Genomic DNA, 11,330 nt, shown 5'->3' with positions numbered 1-11,330 from the left:
GCGTCAACTGACAACAATGCCGGATCCTCTGCTCTTAAACCAAATGCCCAGGTCTGAGGATCCCCCTGGAGCAAAGAAATAATAAACCCGACCCGCTGAGATTCAGTACCCGAGGAAGTCGGTCTTAAACGAAAATAAAGTTTACAGGATTCTTTAAAATTAAAAAACTCTTTTCTATCACCAGAAAAACGGTCAGGCAAATGCATCTTTGGTTCAGGGACTACCCTTGGGGAAGCTCGCAAAAGATCTTCCTGCGACTTCACCCGAAGAGAAAGATCCTGAACCATCTGAGTAAGTTCTTGAATCTGGCTGACTAAGAGCTGACCAGGATTTGGCCCTAAACCTGTTGGATTCATGAGGCCGATAAACTCTCACAAAACTGAATGAGAAAAAATTAAACCCCGTTTAATTTTTAGTTTTGGTATGGCCGGTAATAATGTTATGATTCCAGCACTCTGGTCAGAGAAGATCTTATGGCAAGGACTGGAGCACTGGAACGGAATGCTGGGGAAGGGAGCAGGACAGGAAAATAGCCCCTGGCGCCCTAACTCTGTTGTCTCACCCGTGTTGTCAGAAATCCCCTGCGAGACTATGGTTTCTTGAGCCCTTGGCAGCCGCGTTTGAAGGGCGGATTATGTCTGCCCAACTTCGATGCCCCCCGGTCTTAATGAGAGACAAAGGGAAACCCGAGACAGGGTGATAACAAGAGGCCCTCTAACTAAACAACCAGGCCAGGGGCTAAGCAAACTCAAAACTATAATATGTGCGGAGAAACCGCCAGGAAAAAGGACAACCAAAATATCCACTTGTCCAATTCTCCTAACCGGCACCGCCAAGTACCAGAGAGGACTTGTGGAAGCGGAACCCTCCGCAAATGCTCCAAACACAAAATATAAAAGGTAAAGCGGCTGAGCCGCAACACACGGCAGAGCCGCAACTCACGAACACCACTGGATATAAAACGGTGATCAGTCAGGACTCCAGGGAACCAAACGACCTCTTGGGATGAGATGACAACTCCCGAATACCGGACTTCTGCGGACTGGAATGACCGGATACAGCAGGACTGGAAACAGACTCTCAGCAAACAAAGGCAGCATGCAGGAAGCTATTACCGGCGTCTGTGAGAAGCCCTGGGAGTGTACTTAACAAGCAGTCCTCCAATCAGCTGCTAAAGGCTGATTAGAATAAATGCCGTGCAGCTGCCTTGCTGCACGGCCAGAGAGCAGGTGAATATCTTAATTTCCTAAAGCCTAGCAACGGGGAACGCGGTCCGCCAGTGGCGTCCCCGTTGCTAGGGTCTGTGCGGCTCAGCACGCCCGGCGTCTAGCGTTGCTAGGGAGCCGGTGGCTGTACGTGCACGGCGTCTCTAGTTGCTAGGCGCCGGGCCGCGCAGACCATCAAGCGGACCCCGGCGCCTAACAGTATGACTCCCAAAAACAACAACCGCGTCATTGGGACCAACTGCGATTTTGGCAAGTTTAGGAGCCAACCATGTTGTTGAAGAACTGTCAGGGAGAGTGCAATGTTTTGCACCAACTGGTCCCTGGATCTCGCCTTTATCAGGAGATCATCCAAGTACGGGATAATTGTGACTCCTTGCTTGCGAAGGAGAACCATAATTTCCGCCATCACCCTGGTGAAAATCCTCGGAGCCGTGGACAGACCAAACGGCAATGTCTGAAATTGGTAATGACAATCCTGAATTGCAAACCTTAGGTAGCTTGAGGCAGTGGATAAATGGGAACATGTAAGTAGGCATCCTTTATGTCTACCAAAACCATGAAATCTCCGTCCTCCGGACTGGAGATCACTGCCCTGAGAAATTCCATCTTGAAATTGAATTTCTTTAGGAAGAAATTGAGGGATTTCAGATTTAAGATTGGTCTGACTGAGCCGTCCGGCTTCGGGACCACGAAGAGGCTTGAATAAAAACCTTCTCCCTGCTGACTAAGGCCAATTTGAACAATCCGTGAGGGGGAACGTCTTGAAACCCCAGTTTGTACCCTTGGGACACTATTTGTAAAACCCACGAGTCCAGGTCCGAATGAATCCAGAACTGACTGAAGAGTTTTAGACGTGCCCCCACTGGTGTGGGCTCCTGCAAGAAAGCCCCAGTGTCATGCAGTGGATTTGGCAGAAGCAGAGGACAATCTCTGGTCCTGCGATCTTGAAGAGGCTACAGACCTCTTCCTTTTCCTTCCTCTACCTGCAAAGAAAGGGGAATCTTAACTTCTTGCATATCTATTGGGCCAAAATGACTGCGGTAGATATTGATGCGTCTTCATCCGTTGAGAGGGAACATAGGGCAAGAAGGTTGACTTACCATTGAAATGAGGATGCATCTTGCTGCCTTTCCAATGAAGCAAGTTTAATTTAGTAATAGGTGAAAAACCATCCTTACAAAGGTGTTAATCAGAGACTTGGCTTTGTGGACACTTTTCAGAGAACAAATTTGTTAGCATAAAAATAAAGCCAGAAAATGAAGAGCTGTTTAATCACTCAATTGGATTTTTCTGCCAGCATATTTTTTTTCTCTGCAACCCACTGCTAAATTGTGCTTCCTAGCTGTTTTTATAAAATCACTGAATCAAATCTAACTCTGATTACATCAGAGAAGGCCAGGTACCCTACACCATAACAGGGGGTTTGAAATTTTGACTTGTCTACTTAAAGATCACCAAAATCTGATAACAAGGTCAATTAGGTCCCTGGGTGGGATTGAACCACCAACCTTATGGTTAATAGCCGTACATACTAACTGATTGCGCCACAGAGACACTTTGCAAAAGTCCATACTGACAAAGGCTAATAAGCATTCATCTAAAATGTTTCCTAGAAAAACTTTAAAAAGTCAATAATCTGGAGAGTTTTTGTAAGATGTTTCTTCCATCAACCAACGAAGAAACACATTGGTACTTTCCCATGATGAGTGAGTGCTTCAGGATCTCTTGCACTTACATGTGCCGCAGAGTACTGCAATGGAAGCATGCTGGGCCCATAACCCAGAGGTATGCAGATTGAAACTATCCTCTGCTATATGCATTTTTTTTTTTGTTAATTAAAGTAATCCAAAACTGGGATTGATATTTTGTCTCTTTTATTTTTACTTAAAGTACAATAACTTTTACCATTTTAATTTGTTTTAATAGTATATTGACAGTATTGTTTTCTTTCAAAAATCCACTTCATTTTCTTTACCCTATTATTAAAATGGTAATTGACAAAAACAAACTACATTGTCACCAGAAGAGCAATACAAAATATACAAGTGATATATTAAAATCATCTTTCCAGCTTGAATTTCAATGATGCATTGGGGCAACGATTTTGTGAGAAACATCTTCACCCTTAAATATTTTCTTAATTCCTTACCTGTGTGCTAATTAGATATCACCTTGTTTTCACATTAAACAGACTTCCACATGAGAAAGCAGCAAGGATGCAGTGGCGTTAATGTTTCCTGGTGTCAACCTGTATTATTTCAGTAGACATTGAAATGAGGATGCATCTTGCTGCCTTTCCAATTAAGCAAGTTTAATTTAGTAATAGGTGAAAAACCATCCCTACAAAGGTGTTAATCAGAGACTTGGCTTTGTGGACACTTTTCAGAGAACAAATTTGTTAGCATAAAAATAAAGCCAGAAAATGAAGAGCTGTTTAATCACTCAATTGGATTTTTCTGCCAGCATTTTTCTTTTTCTCTGCAACCCACTGCTAAATTGTACTTCCTATCTGTTTTTTTATAAAATCACTTAATCAAATCTAACTCTGATTACATCAGAGAAGGCCAGGTACCCTACACCATAAGAGGGGGTCTGAAACTTTGACTTGTCTACTTAAAGATCACCAAAATCTGATAACAAGGTCAATTACGTCCCTGGGTGGGATTGAACCACCAACCTTTTGGTTAATAGCCGAACACACTAACCAATTGCGCCACAGAGACACTTTGCAAAAAGTACGTACTGACAAAGGCTAATAAGCATTCATCTAAAACGTTTCCTAGAAAAACTTTAAAAAGTCAATAATCTGGAGAGTTTTTGTAAGAATTTTCTTAAATCAACCAACGAAGAAACACATTGGTACTTTCCCATGATGAGTGAGTGCTTCAGGATCTCTTGCACTTACATGTGCAGCAGAGTACTGCAATAGAAGCATGCTGGGCCCATAACCCAGAGGTAGGCAGATTGAAACTATCCTCTGCTATATGCATTTTTTTTTGTTAATTAAAGTAATCCAAAACTGGGATTGATATTTTAGCTCTTTTATTTTTACTTAAAGTACAATAACTTTTACCATTTTAATTTGTTTTAATAGTATATTGACAGTATTGTTTTCTTTCAAAAATCCACTTAATTTTCTTTACCCTATTATTAAAATGGTAATTGACAAAAACAAACTACATTGTCACCAGAAGAGCAATACAAAATGTACAAGTGATATATTAAAATCATCTTTCCAGCTTGAATTTCAATGATGCATTGGGGCAACGATTTTGTGAGAAACATCTTCACCCTTAAATAAAGATTTTCTTAATTCCTTACCTGTGTGCTAATTAGATATCACCTTGTTTTCACATTAAACAGACTTCCACATGAGAAAGCAGCAAGGATGCAGTGGCGTTAATGTTTCCTGGTGTCAACCCGTATTATTTCAGTAGACATTGAAATGAGGATGCATCTTGCTGCCTTTCCAATGAAGCAAGTTTAATTTAGTAATAGGTGAAAAACCATCCCTACAAAGGTGTTAATCAGAGACTTGGCTTTGTGGACACTTTTCAGAGAACAAATTTGTTAGCATAAAAATAAAGCCAGAAAATGAAGAGCTGTTTAATCACTCAATTGGATTTTTCTGCCAGCATATTTTTTTTTTCTGCAACCCACTGCTAAATTGTGCTTCCTAGCTGTTTTTTATAAAATCACTTAATCAAATCTAACTCTGATTACATCAGAGAAGGACAGGTAACCTACATCATAAGAGGGAGGTTGAAATTTTGACTTGTCTACTTAAAGATCACCAAAACCTGATAACAAGGTCAATTACGTCCCTGGGTGGGATTGAACCACCAACCTTTTGGTTAGTAGCCAAACACACGAACTGATTGCGCCACAGAGACACTTTGCAAAAGTGCATACTGACAAAGGCTAATAAGCATTCATCTAGAACGTTTCCTAGAAAAACTTTAAAAAGTCAATAATCTGGAGAGTTTTTGTAAGATGTTTCTTAGATCAACCAACGAAGAAACACCTTGGTACTTTCCCATGATGAGTGAGTGCTTCAGGATCTCTTGCACTTACATGTGCAGCAGAGTACTGCAATGGAAGCATGCTGGGCCCATAACCCAGAGGTAGGCAGATTGCAACTATCCTGTGCTATATGCATTTTTTTTTTAATTAAAGTAATCCAAAACTGGGATTGATATTTTAGCTCTTTTATTTTTACTTAAAGTACAATAACTTTTACCATTTTAATTTGTTTTAATAGTATATTGACAGTATTGTTTTCTTTCAAAAATCCACTTAATAGTATCTCACCTGGCAGGTAAGTATGAGTTGGGCTAGAGCTGGGGAAGGTCGCTGCTCGGGCACCCCCCTGTCAAGTGAAGGAGATCCAACTGAGGCAGCACAAAGGAACTCTTGAAAGAAGAACAAGGCTAGAGGAAGATCTGAGACAAAGAAATCTGACTTTTACCAGAGCTGACCAGAGGAAAGCACAAACACAGTCCCCCACTACCACAAATAATGCAGTCGAGTTTCCCACATTTGGGGAAATCACAGGGGTCAGCATACCCAGAATGCAATGAATGAACCTCACCCTGGGAGAACAATCTTCATGACCATGGTATCTCCTGTGCAAAATAAGTATGATTTGAGATAGGGCTGGGGAGGGCCGCTGCTCAGGCACTTCTCTGTCAAGTAAAGGAGATTCAACTGAGGCAGCACAAGGGAACTCTCATCTGGGGACAACAACTGCAGGGAAAACACATATTTTCAGATGAACATGGGAGGGCAGAAGGCTGCCTAATACTGAAGCACCCCCAAACAACAAACCAAATGCAACAACTAGTGCAAGCATTCCTGGGGGAAGGTCTGCAGAAGACGGATTTGCATACGGTGATGTCATCCAAGCAGTGGGCCAAAGTTGGCTGGAACCCTCGTCTGCATATGAAAAGAGAAAAGGGGTATGCAGGGCATGGCGGCCTTTTGCGGCGCTTGGATGACCCCTAGTTCGCATTAAACACCCCCACCCTCCTTCAGTGTGGGGCTCATGTTGGCTATGCCCCAGCCCCTGAAGCATTCAAGCTGATTTCTTGCAGCAGCTGGGCACTGTAACAGCTCCAGAGCTGCTCTGTAAGGCAAGTAAAAGGGTGTGGGCCCTGCAGCACTACCTGTAGTTCGCATTGTGCGTTGCAAGGCACAAATTAAGCATACGGGAGAAGTCAGGATAGTGCGCAAGGGCATAGAAGGGAGCGGCTCAAGAAAAGAGAAGTGGAAACAGACAGCAAACTAGGCTGGAGAGAGACCTGAGACAAAGAGATCTCAATTATACGAGAGCCGACCAGGGGAAACACAAATTATGCAGTCAAGTTTCAGACATTTGGGGAAATCGCAGGAGCAGCACACCCAGAGTGCAATGGGTGAGCCTTGCCCTGGGAGAAGCAACTTCATGATCATAGTATCTCACCTGGCATTTAAGTAGGAGTTGGGCTAGAGCTGGGGAGGGTCGCTGCTCGGGCACCCCCCTGTCAAGTGAAGGAGATCCAACTGAGGCAGCACAAGGGAACTCTCGAAAGAAGAACAAGGCTAGAGGAAAATCTGAGACAAAGAAATCTGACTTTTACCAGAGCTGACCAGAGGAAAGCACAAACACAGTCCCCCACTACCACAAATAATGCAGTCGAGTTTCCCACATTTGGGGAAATCACAGGGGTCAGCATACCCAGAATGCAATGAATGAACCTCACCCTGGGAGAACAATCTTCATGACCATGGTATCTCCTATGCAAAATAAGTATGATTTGGGATAGGGCTGGGGAGGGCCGCTGCTCAGGCACATCTCTGTCAAGTAAAGAAGATTCAACTGAGGCAACACAAGGGAACTCTCATCTGGGGACAACAACTCCAGGGAGAACACATATTTTCAGATGAACATGGGAGGGCAGAAGGCTGCCTAATACTGATGCACCCCCAAACAACAAACCAAATGCAACAACTAGTGCAAGCATTCCTGGGGGAAGGCCTGCAGCAGATGGATTTGCATATGGTGATGTCATCCAAGCAGTGTGTCAAAGTTGGCTTCAACCCTCGTCTGCATATGAAAAGAGAAAAGGGGCGTGCAGGGCATGGCGGCCTTTTGCGGCGCTTGGATGACCCCTAGTTCGCATTAAACATCTCCACCCTCCTTCGGTGTGGGGCTCATGTTGGCTATGCCCCAGCCCCTGAAGCATTCAAGCTGATTTCTTGCAGCAGCTGGGCACTGTAACAGCTCCAGAGCTGCTCTGTAAGGCGAGTAAAAGGGTGTGGGCCCTGCAGCACTACCTGTAGTTCGCATTGTGCGTTGGAAGGCACAAATTAAGCAGACGGGAGAAGTCAGGATAGTGCGCAAGGGCATAGAAGGGAGCGGCTCAAGAAAAGAGAAGTGGAAACAGACAGCAAACTAGTCTGGAGAGAGACCTGAGACAAAGAGATCTGAATTATACGAGAGCCGACCAGGGGAAACACAAATTATGCAGTCAAGTTTCCCACATTTGGGGAAATCGCAGGAGCAGCACACCCAGAGTGCAATGGGTGAGCCTTGGCCTGGGAGAAGCACCTTCCTGATCATAGTATCTCACCTGGCAGGTAAGTAGGAGATGGGCTACAGCTGGGGAGGGTTGCTGCTCGGGCACCCCCCTGTCAAGTGAAGGAGATCCAACTGAGGCAGCACAAGGGAACTCTCGAATGAAGAACAATACTAGAGGAAGATCTGAGACAAAGAAATCTGACTTTTACCAGAGCTGACCAGAGGAAAGAACAAACACAGTCCCCCACTACCACAAATAATGCAGTCGAGTTCCCCACATTTGGGGAAATCACAGGGGTCAGCATTCCCAGAATGCAATGAATGAACCTCACCCTGGGAGAGCAATCTTCATGACCATGGTATCTCCTATGCAAAATAAGTATGTTTTTGGATAGGGCTGGGTAGGGCCGCTGCTCAGGCACATCTCAGTCAAGTAAAGGAGATTCAATTGAGGCAGCACAAGGGAACTCTCATCTGGGGACAACAACTGCAGGGAGAACACATATTTTCAGATGAACATGGGAGGGCAGAAGGCTGCCTAATACTGAAGCACCCCCAAACAACAAACCAAAAGCAACAACTAGTAGAAGCATTCCTGGGGGAAGGTCTGCAGAAGACGGATTTGCATACGGTGATGTCATCCAAGCAGTGGGCCAAAATTGGCTGGAACCCTCATCTGCATATGAAAAGAGAAAAGGGGTATGCAGGGCATGGCGGCCTTTTGCGGCGCTTGGATGATCCCTAGTTCGCATTAAACACCCCCACCCTCCTTCGGTGTGGGGCTCATGTTGGCCATGCCCCAGCCCCTGAAGCATTCAAGCTGATTTCTTGCAGCAGCTGGGCACTGTAACAGCTCCAGAGCTTCTCTGTAAGGCAAGTAAAAGGGTGTGGGCCCTGCAGCACTACCTGTAGTTTGCATTGTGCATTGTAAGACACAAAGTAAGCAGACGGGAGGAGAAGTCATTATAGTGCACAAGGGTATTGAAGGGAGGGGCTCAAGAAAAAAGAAGTGGAAACAGACAGCAAACTAGGCTGGAGAGAGACCTGAGACAAAGAGATCTGAATTATATGAGAGCCGACCAGGGGAAACACAAATTATGCAGTCAAGTTTTCCACATTTGGGGAAATCGTAGGGGCAGCACACCCAGAGTGCAATGGGTGAGCCTTGCCCTGGGAGAAGCACCTTCCTGATCATAGTATCTCACCTGGCAGGTAAGTAGGAGTTGGGCTAAAGCTGGGGAGGGTCGCTGCTCGGGCACCCCCCTGTCAAGTGAAGGAGATCCAACTGAGGCAGCACAAGGGAACTCTCGAAAGAAGAACAAGGCTAGAGGAATATCTGAGACAAAGAAATCTGACTTTTACCAGAGCTGACCAGAGGAAAGCACAAACACAGTCCCCCACTACCACAAATAATGCAGTCGAGTTTCCCACAATTGGGGAAATCACAGGGGTCAGCATACCCAGAATGCAATGAATGAACCTCACCCTGGGAGAACAATCTTCATGACCATGGCATCTCCTATGCAAAATAAGTATGATTTGGGATAGGGCTGGGGAGGGCCGCTGCTCAGGCACATCTCTGTCAAGTAAAGGAGATTCAACTGAGGCAGCACAAGGGAACTCTCATCTGGGGACAACAACTGCAGGGAGAACACATATTTTCAGATGAACATGGGAGGGCAGAAGGCTGCCTAATACTGAAGCACCCCCAAACAACAAACCAAATGCAACAACTAGTGCAAGCATTCCTGGGGGAAGGCCTGCAGCAGATGGATTTGCATATGGTGATGTCATCCAAGCAGTGAGTCAAAGTTGGCTTCAACCCTCGTCTGCATATGAAAAGAGAAAAGGGGCATGCAGGGCATGGCGGCCTTTTGCGGCGCTTGGATGACCCCTAGTTCGCATTAAACACCTCCACCCTCCTTCGGTGTGGGGCTCATGTTGGCTATGCCCCAGCCCCTGAAGCATTCAAGCTGATTTCTTGCAGCAGCTGGGCACTGTAACAGCTCCAGAGCTGCTCTGTAAGGCAAGTAAAAGGGTGTGGGCCCTGCAGCACTACCTGTAGTTTGCATTGTGCGTTGCAAGGCACAAATTAAGCAGGCGGGAGAAGTCAGGATAGTGCGCAAGGGCATAGAAGGGAGCGGCTCAAGAAAAGAGAAGTGGAAACAGACAGCAAACTAGGCTGGAGAGAGACCTGAGACAAAGAGATCTGAATTATATGAGAGCCGACCAGGGGAAACACAAATTATGCAGTCAAGTTTCCCACATTTGGGGAAATCGCAGGAGCAGCACACCCAGAGTGAAATGGGTGAGCCTTGCCCTGGGAGAAGCACCTTCATGATCATAGTATCTCACCTAGCAGGTAAGTAGGAGTTGGGCTAGAGCTGGGGAGGGTCGCTGCTCGGGCACCCCCCTGTCAAGTGAAGGAGATACAACTGAGGCAGCACAAGGAAACTCTCGAAAGAAGAACAAGGCTAGAGGAAGATCTGAGACAAATAAATCTGACTTTTACCAGAGCTGACCAGAGGAAAGAACAAACACAGTCCCCCACTACCACAAATAATGCAGTCGAGTTTCCCACATTTGGGGAAATCATAGGGGTCAGCATACCCAGAATGCAATGAATGAACCTCACCCTGGGAGAACAATCTTCATGACCATGGTATCTCCTATGCAAAATAAGTATGATTTGGGATAGGGCTGGGGAGGGCCGCTGCTCAGGCACATATCTGTCAAGTAAAGGAGATTCAACTGAGGCAGCACAAGGGAACTCTCATCTGGGGACAACAACTGCAGGGAGAACACATATTTTCAGATGAACATGGGAGGGCAGAAGGCTGCCTAATACTGAAGCACCCCCAAACAACAAACCAAATGCAACAACTAGTGCAAGCATTCCTGGGGGAAGGCCTGCAGCAGATGGATTTGCATATGGTGATGTCATCCAAGCAGTGGGTCAAAGTTGGCTTCAACCCTCGTCTGCATATGAAAAGAGAAAAGGGGCGTGCAGGGCATGGCGGCCTTTTGCGGCGCTTGGATGACCCCTAGTTCACATTAAACACCTCCACCCTCCTTCGGTGTGGGGCTCATGTTGGCTATGCCCCAGCCCCTGAAGCATTCAAGCTGATTTCTTGCAGAAGCTGGGCTCTGTAACAGCTCCAGAGCTGCTCTGTAAGGCAAATAAAAGGTTGTGGGACCTGCAGCACTACCTGTAGTTCGCATTGTGCGTTGCAAGGCACAAAGTAAGCAGACGGGAGAAGTCAGTATAGTGCGCAAGGGCATAAAAGGGAACGGCTCAAGAAAAGAGAAGTGGAAACAGACAGCAAACTAGGCTGGAGAGAGACCTGATGCAAAGAGATCTGAATTATACGAGAGCCGACCAGAGGAAACACAAATTATGCAGTCAAGTGTCCCACATTTTGGGAAATCACAGGAGCAGCACACCCAGAGTGCAATGGGTGAGCCTTGCCTTGGGAGAAGCACCTTCCTGATCATAGTATCTCACCTGGCAGGTAAGTAGGAGTTGGGCTAGAGCTGGGGAGGGT

At 45.7% G+C, this 11,330-nt stretch overlaps 7 non-coding genes and 3 pseudogenes across 7 annotated transcripts; all 10 read right to left on the bottom strand.

The window, feature by feature from the left end:
* Nucleotides 1-5,704: 5,704 nt before the first annotated feature.
* On the bottom strand, nucleotides 5,705-5,868 carry LOC135001397 (U1 spliceosomal RNA). Its single transcript, XR_010202896.1, has one exon. It is a non-coding gene; the product is annotated as a U1 spliceosomal RNA (small nuclear RNA).
* Nucleotides 5,869-6,560: 692 nt separating this feature from the next.
* LOC135001424 (U1 spliceosomal RNA) lies at nucleotides 6,561-6,702 on the bottom strand (annotated as a pseudogene).
* A 152-nt stretch (nucleotides 6,703-6,854) lies between these two features.
* LOC135001396 (U1 spliceosomal RNA) lies at nucleotides 6,855-7,018 on the bottom strand. Its single transcript, XR_010202895.1, has one exon. It is a non-coding gene; the product is annotated as a U1 spliceosomal RNA (small nuclear RNA).
* A 671-nt stretch (nucleotides 7,019-7,689) lies between these two features.
* LOC135001413 (U1 spliceosomal RNA) lies at nucleotides 7,690-7,852 on the bottom strand. The gene has a single exon (XR_010202911.1). It is a non-coding gene; the product is annotated as a U1 spliceosomal RNA (small nuclear RNA).
* Nucleotides 7,853-8,004: 152 nt separating this feature from the next.
* On the bottom strand, nucleotides 8,005-8,168 carry LOC135001410 (U1 spliceosomal RNA). Its single transcript, XR_010202909.1, has one exon. It is a non-coding gene; the product is annotated as a U1 spliceosomal RNA (small nuclear RNA).
* Nucleotides 8,169-8,863: 695 nt separating this feature from the next.
* Nucleotides 8,864-9,005, bottom strand: LOC135001414 (U1 spliceosomal RNA; annotated as a pseudogene).
* Nucleotides 9,006-9,157: 152 nt separating this feature from the next.
* LOC135001405 (U1 spliceosomal RNA) lies at nucleotides 9,158-9,321 on the bottom strand. Its single transcript, XR_010202904.1, has one exon. It is a non-coding gene; the product is annotated as a U1 spliceosomal RNA (small nuclear RNA).
* Nucleotides 9,322-10,013: 692 nt separating this feature from the next.
* LOC135001418 (U1 spliceosomal RNA) lies at nucleotides 10,014-10,155 on the bottom strand (annotated as a pseudogene).
* A 152-nt stretch (nucleotides 10,156-10,307) lies between these two features.
* On the bottom strand, nucleotides 10,308-10,471 carry LOC135001401 (U1 spliceosomal RNA). Its single transcript, XR_010202900.1, has one exon. It is a non-coding gene; the product is annotated as a U1 spliceosomal RNA (small nuclear RNA).
* A 671-nt stretch (nucleotides 10,472-11,142) lies between these two features.
* On the bottom strand, nucleotides 11,143-11,305 carry LOC135001417 (U1 spliceosomal RNA). Its single transcript, XR_010202914.1, has one exon. It is a non-coding gene; the product is annotated as a U1 spliceosomal RNA (small nuclear RNA).
* Between the last annotated feature and the right edge of the window lie 25 nt (nucleotides 11,306-11,330).

The sequence above is a fragment of the Pseudophryne corroboree genome, unplaced genomic scaffold (assembly GCF_028390025.1).
Source record: "Pseudophryne corroboree isolate aPseCor3 unplaced genomic scaffold, aPseCor3.hap2 scaffold_1645, whole genome shotgun sequence".
NCBI classification, from domain to species: Eukaryota; Metazoa; Chordata; class Amphibia; order Anura; family Myobatrachidae; genus Pseudophryne; species Pseudophryne corroboree.
Note: the sequence above shows the minus strand (reverse complement) of the source record. Positions and strands in the feature narration are given on the sequence as shown.